The sequence below is a fragment of the Oncorhynchus keta genome, unplaced genomic scaffold (genome assembly GCF_023373465.1).
Source record: "Oncorhynchus keta strain PuntledgeMale-10-30-2019 unplaced genomic scaffold, Oket_V2 Un_contig_14158_pilon_pilon, whole genome shotgun sequence".
In the NCBI taxonomy this organism is placed as follows: Eukaryota; Metazoa; Chordata; class Actinopteri; order Salmoniformes; family Salmonidae; genus Oncorhynchus; species Oncorhynchus keta.
Window position 1 is genome coordinate 274,376 of NW_026278577.1, and position 20,625 is coordinate 295,000.

A 20,625-nucleotide genomic window follows, 5' to 3' on the forward strand; every position below is an offset into this window, starting at 1 on the left:
CACTGTTCACAGTAAAACAGTCAAATAAAGCTGGTACAGCCTCAGTGTTCACAGTAAAACAGTCATATAAAGCTGGTACAGCCTCACTGTTCACAGTAAAACAGTCAAATAAAGCTGGTACAGCCTCACTGTTCACAGTAAAACAGTCAAATAAAGCTGGTACACAGTGTTCACAGTAAAACAGTCAAATAAAGCTGGTACAGCCTCACTGTTCACAGTAAAACAGTCAAATAAAGCTGGTACAGCCTCACTGTTCACAGTAAAACAGTCAAATAAAGCTGGTACAGCCTCACTGTTCACAGTAAAACAGTCAAATAAAGCTGGTACAGCCTCACTGTTCACAGTAAAACAGTCAAATAAAGCTGGTACAGTAAAACCAGCTGGTACAGCCTCACTGTTCACAGTAAAACAGTCAAATAAAGCTGGTACAGCCTCACTGTTCACAGTAAAACAGTCAAATAAAGCTGGTACAGCCTCACTGTTCACAGTAAAACAGTCAAATAAAGCTGGTACAGCCTCACTGTTCACAGTAAAACAGTCAAATAAAGCTGGTACAGCCTCACTGTTCACAGTAAACGCTGCGGTTGCTGGCTCACCTCTCTAACCGTTACCCACCCCGGTGTCTGTGCGGTAGTTCTAACCCTCGGGGCTCATTATCTGACTACAGCACAGACCTGGCCTCTCTCCTCCAGACATGATGTCCCTGTGGGGCAGTCAGGGTATTTAGCATTAATAACAGTCTACTTTAATGTGAAGAAAGGAAGGCTGGCTGCCACCAGGTTGATTGACGTACGTTGATCCCCTGTGGTGTGCGATGACAGCGGCTTCATCCAGGCCTGTCTGTGGGACATTATGCAGGTCACCTTTGGCTGTTCAACATTTTCCTGAAGCCGTTTAGATTCTGAACAAACTGTAGACTCACTGTTAAAACGTTTTTTGATGCATCCCTACAAAGTGTTTGGGCTGGCATGAGAGAGAACGTGATAAATGTGGTTTTATTATCTGGTTAATGTGTTATTAAAGATACATTTATGCTTTTAATATTTAATAGTTATTCAGTGCAAGAGGAAATTGACCCCAATTTTGCAAATTTAAGGTAACAACCCACCCCAGAGCTGGTGATGAGCATTTGAAATAAAGCATTTTGACAGTCTGATTTCAAAGCCAGGGTGAACCTCTAATCTGTTTGAGGCAAAGCACCTACCTGCACATTCTGGGTTTTCCTCATTAAAATTCACTGCAAAATCGTGAGAAACCTGGAGGAAGATGAAAAATATGGACTATTGATCATCATGGAACAGTGAGGCAAAGGAACACACACACACGCACACGCACACACACACACACACACACACACACACACACACACACACACACACACACACACACACACACACACACACACACACACACACACACACACTAACACAGAGTTGGCCAGAAGCAATCAATCACACAATCAAATGTAAAAGTCGACTGATGCATTTATGTGGGTTGGATAATGAGCATAATTGCGTGCCATGGTACCCCCCTCCCCTCCCTCCTCTCTGGACCAGAGGCAGCATCATGTGTCAGCCAGGGTAGCACCAGTCACCCAGGAAGAATGGCCAGTATTTCCTGCTGGGCAGTTCAGTGACTCAGAGAGTCAATCCAGCAGTAGAGAACCCTGTGTTGGACCGGCCCATTCTGTGTGACAGAACAGAGACCAGCGGGGGCCAGCGGGGGCCAGCGGGGGCCAGCCGGGTGTCGTAATCACTACAGAAGCAGGAGAGCAGAGCCAGAGTCTCAACTCATCTCATCTTGTCACAGGAGTGATTACAACACCCTGCTGAGGCTGAGCCATAGCCCAACTCTATGAAAAATATGGTTGGAAATTACCTTGAAGTCGGGGGCGGAATCTGAGCCGAGCCAAACGCTGGGAACATTTTGTCACTGGATTGACATGCATGCAGGGATAGAAAACAAAAGAGGGATTAGAATTTGAGCGATGGTACACTGGATTCTGAGCCAGGGATTGTTATCTGAAACACATGCCCGTAAACAAGTCCATTCTGCTGGTGACCCAGGACTACCATGGGCTCTGAATGACTTCTCATTTACATAACCTCTGAGTCACTGGACAACTATTTATTTATTTATTTTTATTTCACCTTTATTTAACCAGGTAGGCTAGTTGAGAACAAGTTCTCATTTGCAACTGCGACCTGGCCAAGATAAAGCATAGCAGTGTGAACAGACAACACAGAGTTACACATGGGGTAAACAATTAGCAAGTCAATAACACAGTAGAAAAAATGGGCAGTCTATATACAATGTGTGCAAAAGGCATGAGGAGGTAGGCGAATAATACAATTTTGCAGATTAACACTGGGTGATAAATGATCAGATGGTCATGTACAGGTAGAGATATTGGTGTGCAAAACAGCAGAAAAGTAAATAAATAAAAACAGTATAAAAACAGTATGGGAATGAGGTAGGTGAAAATGGGTGAGCTATTTACCTATAGACTATGTACAGCTGCAGCGATCGGTTAGCTGCTCGGATAGCTGATGTTTGAAGTTGGTGAGGGAGATAAAAGTCTCCAACTTCAGCGATTTTTGCAATTCGTTCCAGTCACAGGCAGCAGAGTACTGGAACAGAAGGCTGACCAAATGAGGTGTTGGCTTTAGGGATGATCAGTGAGATACACCTGCTGGAGCGCGTGCTACGGATGGGTGTTGCCATCGTGACCAGTGAACTGAGATAAGGCGGAGCTTTACCTAGCATGGACTTGTAGATGACCTGGAGCCAGTGGGTCTGGCGACGATATGCTCAGTGAGGGCCAGCCGACTAGAGCATACAAGTCGCAGTGGTGGGTGGTATAAGGTGCTTTAGTGACAAAACGGATGGCACTGTGATAGACTGCATCCAGTTTGCTGAGTAAGTGTTGGAAGCCATTTTTGTAGATGACATCGCCGAAGTCGAGGATCGGTAGGATAGTCAGTTTTACTAGGGTAAGCTTGGCAGCGTGAGTGAAGGAGGCTTTTTGTTGCGGAATGAAAGCCGACTCTTGATTTGATTTTTGATTGGAGATGTTTGATGTGAGTCTGGAAGGAGAGTTTGCAGTCTAGCCAGACACCTAGGTACTTATAGATGTCCACATATTCAAGGTCGGAACCATCCAGGGTGGTGGTGATGCTAGTCGGGCATGCGGGTGCAGGCAGCGATCGGTTGAAAAGCATGCATTTGGTTTTACTCGCGTTTAGAGCAGTTGGAGGCCACGGAAGGAGTGCTGTATGGCATTGAAGCTCGTTTGGAGGTTTGATAGCACAGTGTCCAATGACGGGCCGAAAGTATATAGAATGGTGTCGTCTCGTAGAGGTGGATCAGGGAATCGCCCGCAGCAAGAGCAACATCATTGATATATACAGAGAAAGAGTCGGCCCGAGGAATTGAACCCTGTGGCACCCCCATAGAGACTGCCAGAGGACCGGACAGCATGCCCTCGATTTGACACACTGAACTCTGTCTGCAAAGTAATTGGTGAACCAGGCAAGGCAGTCATCCGAAAAACCGAGGCTGTTGAGTCTGCCGATAAGAATATGGTGATTGACAGAGTCGAAAGCCTTGGCGAGGTCGATGAAGACAGCTGCACAGTACTGTCTTTTATCGATGGCGGTTATGATATCATTTAGTACCTTGAGTGTGGCTGAGGTGCACCCGTGACCGGCTCGAAACCAGATTGCACAGCGGAAGGTACGGTGGGATTCGAGATGGTCAGTGACCTGTTTGTTGACTTGGCTTTCGAAGACCTTAGATAGGCAGGGCAGGATGGATATAGGTCTATAGCAGTTTGGGTCCAGGGTGTCTCCCCTTTGAAGGGGATGACTGCGGCAGCTTTCCAATTCTTAAGGGATCTCAGACGATATGAAGAGAGGTTGAACAGGCTGGTAATAGGGGTTGCGACAATGGCGGCAGATAGTTTCAGAAATAGCGGGTCCAGATTGTCAAGCCCAGCTGATTTGTACGGGTCCAGGTTTTGCAGCTCTTTCAGAACATCTGCTATCTGGATTTGGGTAAAGGAGAACCTGGAGAGGCTTGGGTGAGGAACTACGGGGGGGGTGGAGCTGTTGGCCGAGGTTGGAGTAGCCAGGCGGAAGGCATGGCCAGCCCGTTGAGAAGTGCCTATTGAAGTTTTCGATAATCATGGATTTATCGGTGGAGACCGTGTTTCCTAGCCTCAGTGCAGTGGGCAGCTGGGAGGAGGTGCTCTTGTTCTCCATGGACTTCACAGTGTCCCAGAACTTTTTGGAGTTGGAGCTACAGGATGCAAACTTCTGCCTGAAGAAGCTGGCCTTAGCTTTCCTGACTGACTGCGTGTATTGGTTCCTGACTTCCCTGAACAGTTGCATATCACGGGGCTATTCGATGCTATTGCAGTCCGCCACAGGATGTTTTTGTGCTGGTCGAGGGCAGTCAGGTCTGGAGTGAACCAAGGGCTGTATCTGTTCTTGGTTCTGCATTTTTGAACGAGCATGCTTATCTAAAATGGTGAGGAAGTTACTTTTAAAGAATGACCAGGCATCCTCAACTGACGGGATGAGGTCAAAGTCCTTCCAGGATACACGGGCCAGGTCGATTAGAAAGGCCTGCTCACAGAAGTGTTTTAGGGAGCGTTTGACAGTGATGAGGGTGGTCGTTTGACTGCGGCTCCGTGGCGGATACAGGCGATGAGGCAGTGATCGCTGAGATCCTGGTTGAAGACAGCGGAGGTATATTTGGAGGGCCAGTTGGTCAGGATGGCGTCTATGAGGGTGCCCTTGTTTACAGAGTTAGGGTTGTACCTGGTGGGTTCCTTGATGATTTGAGTGAGATTGAGGGCATCTAGCTTAGATTGTAGGACTGCCGGGGTGTTAAGCATATCCCAGTTTAGGTCACCTAACAGAACAAACTCTGAAGCTAGATGGGGGCGATCAATTCACAAATGGTGTCCAGGGCACAGCTGGGAGCTGACGGGTCGGTAGCAGGCGGCAACAGTGAGAGACTTGTTTCTGGAGAGAGTAATTTTCAAAATTAGTAGTTCGAACTGTTTGGGTATGGACCTGGAAAGTATGACATTACTTTGCAGGCTATCTCTGCAGTAGACATGACTCCGCCCCCCTTTGGCAGTTCTATCTTGACGGAAGATGTTATAGTTGGGTATGGAAATCTCTGAATTTTGGTGGCCTTCCTGAGCCAGGATTCAGACACGGCAAGGACATCAGGGTTAGCAGAGTGTGCTAAAGCAGTGAGTAAAACAAACTTAGGGAGGAGGCTTCTGATGTTCACATGCATAAAACCAATACTTTTTCGATCACAGAAGTCAACAAATGAGGGTACCTGGGGACATGCAGGGCCTGGGTTTACCTCCAACTAGAGGAAACTTTTCACACACAAACTTTGAAAAGTTTTTTTCAGGAGAGGTGGAATCAACATTGAAGTCACGAGCAACAGTCATTGCACAACATTTGATATAATAGCTGTTAACGATTGGCCTCACCTGTCGTAATCCTGGCAGATCTCCCTACAGCGACCAGAGCTTTGAGGTACTCGTTAGGCTGGTATGGATGGATGTAGTGTAGAGAGCAGCTGTTGTGAGGATCCCGATTCGAGGCGGTGAAATCAATAGCTACCTGGGAAGACAAGTGGTAATCAAAGGGAGTTTGACTCCAATTACCTCAAATGTATGCACCTTCCCTTTACTGACACATACACCATCCCCACCTTCCCTTTCACTCTGACACATACACCATCCCACCTTCCTTTTCTCCTTTACACTTTACACCTCACTCTGACACATACACCATCCCACCTTCCCTTTACACCTCTCACTCTGACACATACACCATCCCACCTTCCCTTTACACCTATCACTCTGACACATACACCATCCCACCTTCCCTTTACACTCTCATCCACCTTCCCTTGACACCTATACACCATCCCACCTTCCCTTTACACCTCTCACTCTGACACACACACCATCCCACCTTCCCTTTACACCTCTCACTCTGACACACACACCATCCCACCTTCCTTTACACCTCTCACTCTGACACATACACCATCCCACCTTCCCTTTACACCTCTCACTCTGACACACACACCATCCCACCTTCCTTTACACCTCTCACTCTGACACACACCATCCCATCCTTTACACTCTGACACACACACCATCCACCTTCCCTTTACACCTCTCACTCTGACACATACACCATCCCACCTTCCCTTTACACCTCTCCCTCACTCTGACACACACCATCCACCTTCCCTTTACACCTCTCACTCTGACACACACCATCCCACCTTCCTTTCTCTCACTCTGACACACACCCATCCCACCTTCCCTTTACACCTCTCACTCTGACACACACACCATCCCACCTTCCCTTTACACCTCTCACTCTGACACATACACCATCCCACCTTTCCTTTACACCTCTCCCTCTCACCTCACTGCACCTGACACACACACCATCCCACCTTTCCCTTTACACCTCTCACTCTGACACATACACCATCCCACCTTCCTTTACACCTCTCACCTGACACATACACCATCCCACCTTCCTTTACACCTCTCACTCTGACACATACACCATCCCACCTTCCTTTACACCTCTCACTCTGACACATACACCATCCCACCTTCCCTTTACACCTCTCACTCTGACACATACACCATCCCACCTTCCTTTACACCTCTCACTCTGACACATACACCATCCCACCTTCCCTTTACACCTCTCACTCTGACACACACCATCCCACCTTCCTTTACACTCTCCCTCTGACACATACACCATCCCACCTTCCTTTACACCTCTCACTCTGACACACACACCATCCCACCTTCCCTTTACACCTCTCACTCTGACACATACACCATCCCACCTTCCCTTTCCACCCTCTCACTCTGACACATACACCATCCCACCTTCCCTTTACACTCTCACTCTGACACATACACCATCCCACCTTTCCCTTTACACCACACACCATCTCACTCTGACACTCTGACACACCATCCCACCTTCCCTTTACACCTCTCACTCTGACACATACACCATCCCTTTACCTTCCCTTTACACCTCTCCTCTGACACACCATCCACCTTCCCTTTACACCTCTCACTCTGACACACACCATCCCACCTTCCACCTCTCCTCTGACACACACACCCCACCTTCCCTTTACACCTCCCTCACTCTGACATATACACCATCCCACCTTCCTTTACCCTCCTCCCTCTGACACACACACACCATCCCACCTTCCCTTTACACCCTCTCACTCTGACACATACACCATCCCACCTTCCCTTTACACCTCTCACTCTGACATACACCATCCACCTTCCCTTTACCTCTCCCTCCCTCTGACACACACACCATCCACCTTCCTTTACACCTCTCCCTCACTCTGACACATACACCATCCCACCTTCCTTTTACACACCTCTCCCTCTGACACATACCATCCCACCTTCCTTTACACCTCTCACTTCTGACACATACACCATCCACCTTCCATTTACACCTCTCACTCTGACACACACACCATCCCACCTTCTCCCTCACTCTGACACATACACCATCCCACTTTCCCTTTACACCTCTCACCTGACATACACCATCCCACCTTCCTTTTACACCTCTCACTCTGACACACACATCCCATCCACCTCTCTCCTTTACATCCCACCTTCCCTTTACACCTCTCACTCTGACACACACACCATCCCATCCCACCTTTCCTTTACACCTTCCATTTACACCTCTCCCTCTGACACATACACCATCCCACCTTTCCTTTACACCTCTCCTCTGACACATACACCATCCCACCTTCCCTTTACACTCTCACTCTGACACATACACCATCCCACCTTCCATTTACACCTCTCACTCTGACACCATCCCACCTTCCACTCATCCCACCTTCCCTTTACACCTCCCTCACTCTGACACATACCATCCCACCTTCCTTTTCTCACCTCCTTCACCATCCCACCTTCCCTTTACCTCTCACTCTGACACATACACCATCCCACCTTCCCTTTACACCTCTCACTCTGACACACACACCATCCCACCTTCCATTTACACCTCTCCTCTGACACATACCCACCTTCCCCTTTACACCTCTCACTCTGACACATACACCATCCCACCTTCCTTTACACCTCTCACTCTGACACACACACCATCCCACCTTCCCTTTTACACCTCTCACTCTGACACATACACCATCCCACCTTCCCCTTTACACCTCTCACTCTGACACATACACCATCCCACCTTCCTTTTACACTCTCTCCTCTGACACATACACCATCCCCTTCCATTTCCTTTACACCTCTCACTCTGACACATACACCATCCCACCTTCCCTTTACACCTCTCACTCTGACACATACACCATCCCACCTTCCTTTTACCATCTCACTCACTCTGACACACACACCATCCCACCTTCCCTTTACACCTCTCACTCTGACACATACACCATCCCACCTTCCTTTACACCTCACTCTGACACATACACCATCCCACCTTCCTTTACACCTCTCACTCTGACACACACACCATCCCACCTTCCTTTACACCTCTCACTCCCTGACACATACACCATCCACCTTCCTTTACACCTCTCACTCTGACACACCATCCCATCCTTTACACCTTCCCTTTACCTCTCACTCTGACACACACACCATCCCACCTTCCCTTTACACCTCTCACTCTGACACATACACCATCCCACCTTCCCTTTACACCTCTCACTCTGACACATACACCATCCCACCTTCCCTTTACACCTCTACTCTGACACACCCACACCATCCTCACCTTCCTTTTACACCTCTCACTCTGACACATACACCATCCCACCTTCCATCCCACCTGACACACACCATCCCACCTTCCCACCTCTCACTCTGACACATACACCATCCCACCTTCCATTTACACCTCTCACTCTGACACCTCCACACACCATCCCACCTTCCTTTACACCTCTCACTCTGACACATACACCATCCCATCTTCCTTTACACTCTCACTCTGACACACACACCATCCCACCTTCCTTTACACCTCTCACTCTGACACATACACCATCCCACCTTCCCTTTACACCTCTCACTCTGACACATACACCATCCCACCTTCCTTTACACCTCTCCTCCCTGACATACACCATCCCACCTTCCCTTTACACCTCTCACTCTGACACATACACCATCCCACCTTCCTTTACACCTCTCACTCTGACACATACACCATCCCACCTTCCCTTTACACCTCCCTCACTTGACACACTCTGACACACACCATCCCACTTTCCTTACACCTCTCACACACATACACCATCCCACCTTCCTTTTACACCTCTCACTCTGACACATACACCATCCCACCTTCCTTTACACCTCTCCACTTGACACATACACCATCCCACCTTCCTTTACACCTCTCACTCTGACACATACACCATCCCACCTCTTCCTTTTACACCTCTCACTTGACACACACCATCCCACCTTCCTTTACACCTCTCACTTGACACATACACCATCCTTTACCTTCCACCTTCCCTTTACACCTCTCACTCTGACACACACACCATCCCACCTTCCTTTACACCTCTCACTCTGACACATACACCATCCCACCTTCTCCTTTACACCTCCTTTTCACTCTGACATACACCATCCCACCTTCCTTTTACACCTCTCACTCTGACACATACACCATTTCCTTTTACACCTCTCACTCTGACACATACACCATCCCACCTTCCTTTACACCTCTCACTCTGACACATACACCATCCCACCTTTCCTTTACACCTCTCACTCTGACACATACACCATCCCACCTTTCCTTTTACACCTCTCACTCTGACACATACACCATCCCACCTTCCTTTACACCTCTCACTCTGACACACACACCATCCCACCTTCCACCTTCCCTTTACACCTCTCACTCTGACACATACACCATCCCACCTTCCCTTTACACCTCTCACTCTGACACACACACCATCCCACCTTCCCTTTACACCTCTCACTTGACACACACACACATCCCACCTTCCCTTACACCTCTCACTCTGACACATACACCATCCTTTACACCTCTCCTTCCTTCCTTTACACCTCTCACTCTGACACACCATCCCACCTTCCCTTTACATCCCACTCTGACACACACACCATCCCACCTTCCTTTACACCTCTCACTTGACACATACACCATCCCACCTTCCCTTTACACCTCTCCCTCATCTGACACATACCATCCCACCTTTCCTTTACACCTCTCACTCTGACACACACACCATCCCACCTTCCTTTACACCCTTTACACATAAATCCCACCTTCCCTTACACCTCTCACTCTGACACATACATCCCACCTTCCTTTTCCTCACCTTTCCTTTACACTCTCACTCTGACACACACCATCCCACCTTCCTTTACACCTCTCACTCTGACACACACACCATCCCACCATCCCTTTACACCTTCCTTGACACCATCCCACTTCCTGACACACACCATCCCACCTTCCCTTTACACCTCTCACTCTGACACATACACCATCCCACCTTCCCTTTACACCTCCCACCTTCCCCTTTCCACTCTGACACATACACCATCCCACCTTCCTTTACACCTCTCACTCTGACACATACACCATCCCACCTTCCTTTACACCTCTCCCTCACTCTGACACATACACCATCCCACCTTCCTTTACACCTCTCACTCTGACACATACACCATCCCACCTTTCCTTTACACCTCTCACTCTGACACACACACCATCCCACCTTCCCTTTACACCTCTCACTCTGACACATACACCATCCCACCTTTACACCCTCACTTTACACCATCCACCTTCCTTTACACCTCTCTGACACATACACCATCCCACTTCCTTTTTCCCTTTACACCTTCCTCACTCTGACACACACACCATCCCACCTTCCTTTACACCTCCCTTTACACCATCCCACCTTCCACCTCTCCCTCTGACACATACACCATCCCACCTTCCTTTACACTCTCCCTCCCACTCTGACACACACACCATCCCACCTTCCCTTTTACACCTCTCCTCTGACACACACACCATCCCACCTTCCTTTACACCTCACTCTGACACATACACCATCCCACCTTCCTTTACACCTCTCACTCTGACACACACACCATCCCACCTTCCCTTTACACCTCTCCTCACTCTGACACATACACCATCCCACCTTCCCTTTACACCTCTCACTCTGACACATACACCATCCCACCTTCCTTTACACCTCTCACCTGACACATACCCTCTCCCCACACACACACCATCCCACCTTCCCTTTACACCTCTCACTCTGACACATACACCATCCCACCTTCCCCTTTACACCTCTCACTCTGACACACACCATCCCACCTTCCTTACACCTCTCACTCTGACACATACACCATCCCACCTTTCCTTTACACCTCTCACTCTGACACATACACCATCCCACCTTCTTTTACACCTCTCACTCTGACACACACACCATCCCACCTTCCCTTTACACCTCTCACTCTGACACATACACCATCCACCTTCTTTTACACCTCTCACTCTGACACATACACCATCCATTCTTTTACACCTCTCACTCTGACTTCTATCCACCTTTTCCACCTCTCACTCTGACACATACACCATCCACCTTCCCTTTACACCTCTCACTCTGACATACACCATCCCACCTTCCCTTTACCTCTCACTCTGACACACACACCATCCCACCTTCCTTTACACCTCTCACTCTGACACATACACCATCCCACCTTCCCTTTACACCTCTCACTCTGACACACACACCATCCCACCTTCCTTTACACCTCTCTCACTCTGACACATACACCATCCCACCTTCCCTTTACACCTCTCACTCTGACACACTCTGACACACACCATCCCACCTTCCCTTTACACCTCTCACTCTGACATATACCACCATCCCACCTTCCTTTTTACACCTCTCACTCTGACACACACACCATCCCACCTTCCCTTTACACCTCTCCCACTTCTGACACTCTGACACACCATCCCACCTTCCTTTACACCTCTCACTCTGACACATACACCATCCCACCTTCCCTTTACACCTCTCACTCTGACACATACACATCCCACCTTCCCTTTACACCTCTCTCACTCTGACACATACACCATCCCACCTTCCTTTACACCTCTCACTCTGACACATACACCATCCCACCTTCCCTTTACACCTCTCACTCTGACACACACACCATCCCACCTTCCCTTTACACCTCTCACTCTGACACATACACCATCCCACCTTCCTTTGCACCTCTCACTCTGACACATACATAAATCCCACCTTCCTTTACACCTCTCTCACTCTGACACACATCATCCACCTTCCTTTACACCTCTCACTCTTACACCATCCCACCTTCCCTTTACCTCTCACTCTGACACATACACCATCCCACCTTCCTTTACACCTCTCACTCCTGACACATACACCATCCCACCTTCCTTACACCTCACTCTGACACATACACCCACCTTTACACCTTCACTCTGACACATACACCATCCCCCTTCCCTTTCACTCTGACACATACACCATCCCACTTGTCTGCTCTGCTATCTCTACTTGTTGGGCTGTTCCCTCTCTTTTGTCATCTTTGTCTTTATCTCTATTTAAAGTCAGTCATCTTTGATTCTTCCTTCCTATTGCCTGTGATCTGGATACATTGTTCCTCGTTAGAAACGTGTTTAGAGGCAGAACGTTTCATTTGTTGTTTAGCCTGGCACAGAGAGAGAGCCAACACTCTCGCTTATGATTCGAAGGAAGTATGGAGCCCATTTAAATGTCAACATCAACCACGGTCGCCTTTAGGTGGTAGGAATAAAAGGAAACGTTAGTGTCATAAGAGCAAACACTTCCTGGTCAATTAAATGTACTCAATAAGACCTCCTTGAGAAGTAGTTTCCACACAAACACTATTTACAGGCAGGGGGCAGAGGGCATCCCTATCCAGAAAATAACAGATAACTAGAACCCACGTGTTCACAGCTGGGAGAAAGGGATTCTTGAAAAGCTGCATGGCAGGTTTGTTTCCCAGGTGGTGAAAATGAACCATTCTCACTATCAGAACAAAAGAGGATTATTTATGTAAGCTCCCTAAGCTAATGCCTAGGCTTAAACTCGGCAGGCTAACTCAGTCTTGTGGCACACACATGACCCTGGTTAAAACCCAGTCTGTCACATATACGTCACCCAACTAAAAAGAGAATAATGAGGGCAGTGCCATTTTTTAAAAGTCATATGCATTATTTTGTGTATTTGAATACATTTTGGCATCCTGTGAGTGAATGTGTGAGTCATGCATGTTAGTGTGAGTGTCAGTGTGAACTCACTGTAAACTGGATCTGACAGCCTCCCATGATGTAATCCAGGAAGGAGTGCATCTTGATGATCTGTGGATGGGAGACAGCAGTTGAGGGCGGGGGACCTCAGCTACCCACAGTGAGAATTGGCACCAATCACTTGGGGATGACATGACAGACACAGTAACTGACCACTTAGGAACATCTTATCCCTTATTCCAGCCACTTACAAAGCAGCTAGTTTAGCATGTTAGCCATTAGCTTTGAGAAAGCAGCTGGCTGTGGGTGTTGTTCATTATGTCTCTGTTACAACTGGTGTCACATGTTGGCCAGTGTTGGGAAATATCAGAGAGGAAGAAGTGGGGATTTACTCCGGCCAAAATCTGTCTACGTGAGATAAGCCTTTTGTTGGTCTATGCGAGTGTGTCAAATTACGAGGCTTATTTAATCTAACAGAAGTTAAATAATGTTTAGGCTGTTACAAATTATATAAGTGGATGAACATGGAATTCCGGCAACTTTAGGAAATACGACTTAGTTGTGCCTGTTGTTCACACACGTATCTGCCCTCTCATTAGCTAGAATCCTTCCACTTTATCTCGCCTCCTCCCACCTGCCTCCCATCTTTGAGAACATGTAAACTCAGCAAAAAAGAAACGTCCTCTCACTGTCAACTGCGTTTTTTCAGCAAACTTAATTAACGTGCAAATATTTGTTTAAACATAACAAGATTCAACAACTGAAACATAAACCAAACAAGTTCCACAGACATGTGACTAACAGAAATTGAATAATGTGTCCTCCTCCTGGACTGCACCAGATTTGCCAGTTCTTGCTGTGAGATGTTACCACACTCTTCCACCAAGGCACCTGCAAGATCCTGGACATTTCTGGGGAAATTGGCCCTAGCCCTCACCCCCTGATCCAACAGGTCCCAGACGTGCTCAATGGGATTGAGATCCGGGCTGTATGAGATCCAAGCAGTATGGCTGTGGTATTGTCATGCTGGAGGGTCATGTCAGAATGAGCCTCCACGAAGGGTACCACATGAGAGAGGAGGATGTCTTCCATGTAACGCACAGTGTTAAGATTGCCTGCAATGACAACAAGCTCAGTCTGATGATGCTGCAACACATCCCCCAAGACTACTACAGACCCTCCACCTCCAAATCGATCCCGCTCCAGAGTACAGGCCTCGGTGTAACACTCAGTGAAGAGCACTTTTTGCCAGCCCTGTCTGGTCCAGCGACGGTAGGTTTGTGCCCATAGGTGACGTTGTTGCCGGTGATGTCTGGTGAGGACCTGCCTTACAACAGGTCTACAAGCCCTCAGTCCAGCCTCTCTCAGCCGATTGCGGACAGTCTGAGCACTGATGGAGGGATTGTGCGTTCCTGGTGTAACTCGGGCAGTTGTTGTTGCCATCCTGTACCTGTCCCACAAGTGTTGTCATGTCTGCTCCCGCTCTTTCCTCCCCTGGCACTTGAAGGCCCCAGGTTGCCCTGCATCATGCACTCCTGCCATCCATCACACACACCTGCCTTCCCTCGTCATGCGCATCAGCGTTATTGGACTCACCTGGACTCACTTATCACCTGTTAATTTCCTCCACTATGTTTGTCAGTTCCGCAGCTCTGTTCCCTGCTGCATTGTATTGTTTTCTGTCGCTGTTCCTGTCTCGTTCCATGTCCGTTATTTATTCAATGTTTTACGCCCCGTACCTGCTTCCTCTCTCCAGCGTCAACTCATGTGACAGGTGCGATGTTCGGATGTACCGATCCTGTGCAGGTGTTGTTACATGTGGTCTGCCACTGCGAGGACGGTCAGCTGTCCACCCTGTCTCCCTGTAGTGCTGTCTTAGGCATCTCACAGTATGGACATTGCAATTTATTACCATGGCCACATCTGCAGTCCTCATGATGAGCAGGGACCCTGGACATCTTTCTTTTGGTGTTTTTCAGAGACAGTAGAAAGGCCTCTTTAATGTCCTAAGTTTTCATAACTGTGACCTTAATTACCTACCATCTGTAAGCTGTTAGTTTCTCAACGACCATTCCACAGGTGCATGTTCATTAATTGTTTATGATTCATTGAACACGCATGGGAAACCGTGTTTAACCTGTTACTCCAACCCCCTACTTTTTCGAACATTCTGTTAAAAATCGCGCAACATTTCAGCACCCTGCTACTCATGCCAGGAATATAGTACATGCATATGATTAGTATGTGTGGATAGAAAACACTCAGACGTTTATAAAACTGGTTAAATCACGGCTGTGACTATAACAGAACGTGCGTTTCATCGAAAAGTGCAGGAAAATCTGATCACTTTAAATGCGAAAATACATCCATGCACAACTTCAACCAATTGTTAAACGTGAACCACATTAAATGGGGCTGAGGTTGCAATACCTACAGCTTCCACACGATGTCAAGAGTCTTGTCATTTGCCTACTATTTGTTTCTTGGTCAAACAGACACAAGGCAGAGCAGTTCTTCCTGTCTCCGACCGGATATTTTGGTTGAGATTTACCCGGACATTATTTCCAGACGTACAGCTATAGAATATACATTGCCTCGTGATCAATTTGATCGCTTATTAACGTTTACTAATACCTAAAGTTGCATTACAAAAGTATTTAGAAGTGTTTTGTGAAAGTTTATCGTCAACTTTTTTAATTTAAAAAAATGACGTTACGTTATAAAACGCTATTTTTTCGTTGATCACACAGTCTTCATAGATCGATATCTAGGCTATATATGGACCGATTTAATCGAGAAAAAAGACCCAATAGTGTTTATGGGACATCTTCGAGTGCCAACAAAGAAGATGGTCAAAGGTAATGAATGTTTTATATTTTATTTGTGCGTTTTGTGTCGCGCCGACTATGCAAATTATTTTGTTTACGTCCCCTGCGGGTCTTTTGGGGTGTTACATGCTATCAGATAACAGCTTCTCATGCTTTCGCCGAAAAGCATTTAAAAAATCTGACTTGTTGCCTGGATTCACGAGTGTAGCTTTAATTCAATACCCTGGATGTGTATTTTAATGAACGTTTGAGTTTTAACGAGTGCTATTAGCATTTAGCGTAGCGCATTTGCATTTCCAGATGTCTAGATGGGACGCCTGCGTGTCAGGTAGGAGCAAGAGGTTAAACCCTTTACAATGAAGATCTGTGAAGTTATTTGGATTTATACTAATTACCTTTGAAAGACAGAGTCCTGAAAAAAGGACATTTATTTTTTTGCTGAGTTTATTTCCTTTGTTGGAGCGGTCACTCGACTATCTTCTCAATATAATAGATTGTCTTGGTAAGTAGCAATCTGCCAATAAAGACACTGAGAAAGGCCAGCACTTATTTAATGGGAATATGTCTGCATTTAAAAACATCATTAGCTATTCCACAGTGTCTCCATGCAGACATAGTTGTCCCCTTAATTACACTAATTTTAAGGTCATCCGTGGGTTCAGCAGATGGAAGAAATGTCATATTAGTCAGATTCCATCTGATCACAACCATCCTTCACATCCATAACAGTAACAGGATGATAAATGTTCTGGAACCGTCTGCCAATGAGACTTAGACATCAGGTTAGAGAAAGTGGTGGGCGGAGGAAGGATGGAATGAGTGTGTGAATGAGAGAGAGTCGTGAATCACCTTGCACTGATTGAGAATGACGATACCAGAGTTCTTGTAATTCTTCTTCTTCATCTGATACTTGGGGTTTATACACTCCCATTGGACCTGGCGTTGATCAAATATAAAAAAACACTATCACAATAAGTACAGTATCATCCCTACAGTATGTGACTTGGTGGCGGGAGATTGACTGTGCTAAACAGAGATGAAAAAAATAATTTAAAAAATGACAGGATTGATAGACTATATCATCCCATTGGATAACATGGAGCGATGGTAGTGGAGGCCAGACAATGGAGTGAAAGAAAGCAATATGATCCACAGCAATGAGAAGATGCAAGGAAATGGAACTGTGGAGCGTGTTAGGGAGAATAATTAGCAAATTCAAGCAACAACAGCCTGACGAGGTTTGGTTTCTGGATCATTTGTTCGTCACTAATGAGGGGAGCGTTATCCATTCATGCCTGTACAGATTAGCTCAGTCATTTCAATCTGCTGCTCAAAAACAGAAAACAACTCCTGTGTTGAAATCCACCACTTTTCCTCTAAGGGTCATGGGAGAGAAAAAACGAAACATCAGTCACCTAATCGTCTCAGGAACAGGCTGTCCGTGCTGTTCTCTGTCGTTCTCTTCAGCTCACAAAACCGATTATATAACCATTATCATAAAAGTGGATACCCAACTAGTTGTAGCTCCATGAATGATTAGCAGATAATGGGTAAAAAAAACTAGATATCTCCATCAGCCAAATCACCAATTTCAGTAGGAGTCAAAAGCCCCTGTGTATCCTACAGCATATGTGGCATTGGAGTCTAATGAAATGGGCCGTACTGTAACGGGTTTAATGCCAGCAGGTCCTGCAGTCTTCTTAAATTCCATGAAGGAGCCAATTAGTGGTGTGACCGGCCTTTAAAAGCTTGCTGCATTTGAGGCCCGAGCACCGTAGGGTTTATTTAGACTACGAAGTGAGCCACATTGTAATATAATTAGCCTAGAAGCCTCAGCCTGGAGCTCCTTTTGTGTGCTAATGAAGACACAGCTGTCTGCCTGGACCAGACGGCGTGATGAAGGAGAGGCATCCAGCGTTGTACGGCAGTACGGGTTGTCACCTGTCATCCTCACCATGAACATCGACTAATTAAATGCATTCTTTCTTGTTCTTGTTCCAAGGGAAGCTGTTCGGTTTGCAAAACTCTCGACATTAGGTAAAAACTTAAAATGTCTTAAAACAGTCTCCTCAAACTATCTCTTTAAGTGGCGATGAAGGCTGATCTCTATTAAAAGAATAAAAAATCTGTCTATATCAAAGTGCCTTCAATTGAAATCAAGGTTAAGTACCCTTTGACCTTACCTTTGATGATCTTCATCAGAATGCACTCCCAGGAATCCTAGTTCCACAATAAATGCTTGATTTGTTCGATAATGTCCATTATTTATGTCCATGTAGCTACTTTTGTTAGGGCTTAGGTATACAAAACGCTCGTGCAGGTCCATCCGAATGTCGGACAAAAACTTCAAAAAGTTATATTACAGGTCGAAGAAACTTGTCAAACTAAGTATAGAATCAATCTTTAGGGTGTTGTGGAGAGTTCTCCAACTGGAGAATTCCTTTGTGTGTAGAGTTTGGATTTCATCTCAGGTTTTGCCTGCCATATGAGTTCTGTTATACTCACAGACATCATTCAAACAGTTTTAGAAACTTCAGAGTGTTTTCTATCCAATATTAATAATAATATGCATATATTAGCAACTGGGACTGAGGAGCAGGCCGTTTATTCTGGGCACCTCTGGGCAACTGTCATCCAAGCTACTCAATACTGACCCTGCAGCCATAAGAAGTAAGGTAAGGGTTATGGTTAAGGTTAGGGTGAGGGTAGGTGTTAAGGTTAGGGTAGAGATGTCACAAGGATGCCGAATAGCACTAACCATGGCTCAATGGATCCATTACCAAAGCATTCTGAGCTGGAAGGAAACAGCAAGGATTCTTTCCCAAACACACCAGGCAGGACAGAACTTTCACTCTCTCACACCCTTGTCCTCCATACAGTGAAGGAGAGAGTGCTGATTTCTGAATTACACTGGTACAGAGAGAGAGAGACAGAGGAGACGGTGGCTACCGGATGATGGGTAGGCTGAGAGAGATCCATTGTCATTTGTTTGGTTTTTCCTGAAGGCTTCTGTCCGACTCTTCCCTGTGGAGCGCTGAAATATCCTCAGCACTCAATGAGAGAAGTAAGTATCTCCTCCGGGGGAGAAAAATGTCCTGAGCCCCAAATGGCCCCATGCCACTGCATTTGGTCATGTCCCCCAGAGAGAGGACACTACCCTCTGGTCACATCCCCCACAGAGAGGACACTACCCTCTGGTCACATTCCCCAGAGAGAGGACACTACCCTCTGGTCACATCCCCCAGAGAGAGGACACTACCCTCTGGTCACATTCCCCAGAGAGAGGACACTACCCTCTGGTCACATTCCCCAGAGAGAGGACACTACCCTCTGGTCACATCCCCCAGAGAGAGGACACTACCCTCTGGTCACATCCCCCAGAGAGAGGACACTACCCTCTGGTCACATCCCCCAGAGAGAGGACACTACCCTCTGGTCACATCCCCCAGAGAGAGGACACTACCCTCTGGTCACATCCCCCACAGAGAGGACACTACCCTCTGGTCACATTCCCCAGAGAGAGGACACTACCCTCTGGTCACATCCCCCAGAGAGAGGACACTACCCTCTGGTCACATCCCCCACAGAGAGGACACTACCCTCTGGTCACATCCGCCAGAGAGAGGACACTACCCTCTGGTCACATCCCCCAGAGAGAGGACACTACCCTCTGGTCACATCCCCCAGAGAGAGGACACTACCCTCTGGTCACATCCGCCAGAGAGAGGACACTACCCTCTGGTCACATCCCCCACAGAGAGGACACTACCCTCTGGTCACATTCCCCAGAGAGAGGACACTACCCTCTGGTCACATCCCCCAGAGAGAGGACACTACCCTCTGGTCACATTCCCCAGAGAGAGGACACTACCCTCTGGTCACATTCCCCAGAGAGAGGACGCTACCCTCTGGTCACATCCCCCAGAGAGAGGACACTACCCTCTGGTCACATCCCCCAGAGAGAGGACACTACCCTCTGGTCACATCCCCCAGAGAGAGGACACTACCCTCTGGTCACATCCCCCAGAGAGAGGACGCTACCCTCTGGTCACATTCCCCAGAGAGAGGAAGCTACCCTCTGGTCACATTCCCCAGAGAGAGGACACTACCCTCTGGTCACATCCCCCAGAGAGAGGACACTACCCTCTGGTCACATCCCCCAGAGAGAGGACACTACCCTCTGGTCACATCCCCCAGAAAGAGGACACTACCCTCTGGTCACATCCCCCAGAGAGAGGACACTACCCTCTGGTCACATCCCCCAGAGAGAGGACGCTACCCTCTGGTCACATCCCCCAGAGAGAGGACGCTACCCTCTGGTCACATCCCCCAGAGAGAGGACACTACCCTCTGGT

At 47.4% G+C, this 20,625-nt stretch overlaps 1 pseudogene; it reads right to left on the reverse strand.

Annotated features, from left to right (window-relative positions):
* LOC127906008 (copine-4-like) overlaps positions 1-20,625 on the reverse strand; it is a 78,911-nt pseudogene that overhangs the window by 13,093 nt on the left and 45,193 nt on the right.